This window comes from Saccostrea cucullata, unplaced genomic scaffold (genome assembly GCF_032062105.1).
Source record: "Saccostrea cucullata isolate Sc308-1 unplaced genomic scaffold, CSIRO_AGI_Scuc_v1 ctg14, whole genome shotgun sequence".
In the NCBI taxonomy this organism is placed as follows: Eukaryota; Metazoa; Mollusca; class Bivalvia; order Ostreida; family Ostreidae; genus Saccostrea; species Saccostrea cuccullata.
The window spans coordinates 519,974-523,008 of record NW_026941090.1 but is presented as its reverse complement, the minus strand read 5'-3'; the positions used below and the strand labels follow the sequence as shown (position 1 = coordinate 523,008).

The window sequence follows — 3,035 nt, the reverse complement described above, 5'->3', positions numbered from 1 at the left end:
GTGTTTATTGACTTTCTATATTATTATAATTAACAAAGTCTTGTACATTAAGTTAAAACACTTTGTTATCAGAAAGGCAGTTCTCTTGGTATACACGATCTGGTGACGTTTATTATTCCAAATAGGTAGAATCTTCTATAACACCCACCACAGTAGTTAGGACTACAAAAGAAGAAAACAATGCGGTGCTGTTGCAAAATGTCCAGTTATTAATTGTTCAGTTTTTCTTAAAGGACATGAAGGCAGCTAACGCGCTTCATAAAAATATGAATACATGCATACAATTGGATTATGTGCATTAAAGAAGAATTGGGGAGACTAGGTTTGAGCTATTTATGGGACTCCAACATTGTTGCTAATTGTACATATAAAATAATTGAGCAAAGGATGGATATTTATAGACAAAACATTTTTTTCATTTGTAACTTCATGTTCAAAAGGTCAATTGTACCAGTACGTTGTAAATAATTTTGTATTACAAAGATATTTAAGAAAACCTATTGATGATAGATATAAGAGAATGCTACCAAGATTAGGTTATCAAACCACCAATTAAAAACTGAAACTGGTAGATATAATAATACACTTAGATCTCAAAGAATTTGCACACTATGCTCCTCTAGTGATATTGAATATGTATTTCATTTCATATTAAAATGTCCATTTTATGAAAATCTGAGAAGTATGTACATTAAGAAGTATTATTATGTCAAACCAAGTGTATTTAAAGTTGTAAGTTTAATGAGTAGTCAAAATGTAAAAGAGTTGTCTAAATAGGGAAAAATTTTATATAAAGCTACAGCTCTACGAAAGTCTAATTTGTAACTACTATTGATATTTATATCCTTTGTGTATTTATTCTGTACTCTTCATCATGTTTATATGCTGTATAAAATCTGATGACTGAGCCTTTAGCTTAAACAGAGACGTCTTATACGTCTCTAGCTTAAAGAATGAAGAAAGGAGATGCAAATTTTAGTCTGTGTGATGAATTACAAATTAAATTGCTCGCTGATTTATATTTAGCTCGAGCTTCTCCATATATATTTCTACGTCAATTCTATGCTTGGGTATGTTGACACAGCAACTGTAACTAGAGATACTGTGAGCACAGAGCTCATTAAATGATACTCCGCCTTTCATTAGAGTATAATGATGGTAAAGTTCATGTTTTACTACAGGAGACCCGAAATAAGTATTGGATGCAAAAATAAAATAGAAGTTAAACAATGGCTTTATAAAGAATCTGTGAAAGTATCATTGAATTTTAACCAGTGATATATGTTTTGGGTATGAGCTGGGTTTCCTTCAATATTGTAGAAAGAATGGCAATACAAGTGTTCATGTTTTGCTCTGGGAAACCAAAAATGTATGTCCGATCAAAAAGTAACAAAGGAGGTGCACAATGGCACAATGAAACAAAGATTCTGAGAAAGTCTCATTAAAATTAATTCAGTGATATAAGGGAACATTTCGATCACTATATACATGACTGTACCCTCCCACTTTTCAAACAGGGGTGTAAATTAAGGAATCACTGTCTAGTTTGTTTAGTATGCCAGGGCATCAACAATAGTGGGAAACATGGGATAATTTGCATAACGGGCGAAGCCCGTTATGCATAAATTATCCCATATTTCCCACTATTGTTGATGTCCCTGGTATACTACACTAATTAGACAGTGATTCCTTATATTTCCATTTCATTGTGAAATAAAATTGTAGATTTATACTTTAAAAATGCAGACATACATTTAAACTACACGAGGATTCCCATCCCAATCTCAATAGTCCTCGCCCCTTGACCTCAAACACAACGGCAGCCGCACGAGATTTTCATGCATATTTGGCCTCCTTAGCGTCAGATTCAGAGACACATGCGCTCGAGATTTGCATGCATATCAGGCTTCCTTAGCTCCTGGCCTATTGACCTGCTTTATTTACATTCCGGTAGAATTATCAAGAAATTAATTTCGCTAACTTTCAAAGAATTATCACAAAGAGAAAAATTAGAAATGGAAATATTAATTAAATATGTACTAGTAACAAATAATTTAATTTCACTTGTATCAAGCAATTTCATTGGCTGAATCATTCAAAGGAACATATAACATTTTGTATAACATAACTTGCCTACGTCACAATGAGTTACATCAAAAACGTATTACTCCGCTTGACGTTACTTTTAAAATAATGCTCAATTTGAAACCTTTTTCCGGAGGAAATATTGTCTCATTATCTACACAGAAATTAAATTATAAGGAATGAAGCTAATTTCAACTTATGTTATCCGATATAACAAAACTTGGGGCAGTTTACGCTTTTTTATAAACCGCTTCGCGGTTTATAAAGCGTAAACTGCCCCAAGTTATGTTATATCGGATAACATAAGTTGAAATAAGCTTCATTCCTTAAATAAACATACCGAAAGACAGCTCCTCTTATGTTTGAACACCAGCCTGAGGGTGTACTGGGGGCTCATCACAGGGATTAATAAAACATGAAACTTCTGTAACCCCGAAAGGACAACCTGATGGAAATACAGACATAATTGTAACGTCGATGGGATGAATATCCATTTCAGAATCGAACAATTAATTTTATATTGTTAACATAGATTTTTAAATGCAGTGTTCAGTACAATACATATTCTTTGCCATTCATAGTTAGCAGTAGGTGGTAAATTAGAAAGCAAAATATTATCATGAACGATTTGAATTCTTTTATTGCATGAGATACTTTTCATCTGATATGATAATTTACATTTACATAAGTAATACTTACGTCTTTGTCCAAGAATCGGAGTAGCTAACTGACAAAAAATAAATATCAATAATATTCTCTTCATTGTAGAATGAGTGAATGAAATTGATATACTGTAATATAGTCGTGCTTTTATGTCATTGCTTCTAAAAAAAACCCATTCTAAATCCCTGGTGGTGTGATATATCACATCAGATGATTGAAAATGAGCAAAAAATCCAGTAATTTGTCATGCTGTCAAGAGGCTAATTAGCTAGTGAATTAAAAGATTT

At 32.5% G+C, this 3,035-nt stretch overlaps 1 long non-coding RNA gene across 1 annotated transcript; it reads right to left on the bottom strand.

Annotated features, from left to right (window-relative positions):
• LOC134257140 (uncharacterized) lies at positions 1-2,890 on the bottom strand. The gene is made up of 3 exons (XR_009989857.1): positions 2,785-2,890; positions 2,426-2,530; positions 1-162 (listed from the first exon to the last, which is right to left on the bottom strand). It is a non-coding gene; the product is annotated as an uncharacterized LOC134257140 (long non-coding RNA).
• Positions 2,891-3,035: the final 145 nt, after the last annotated feature.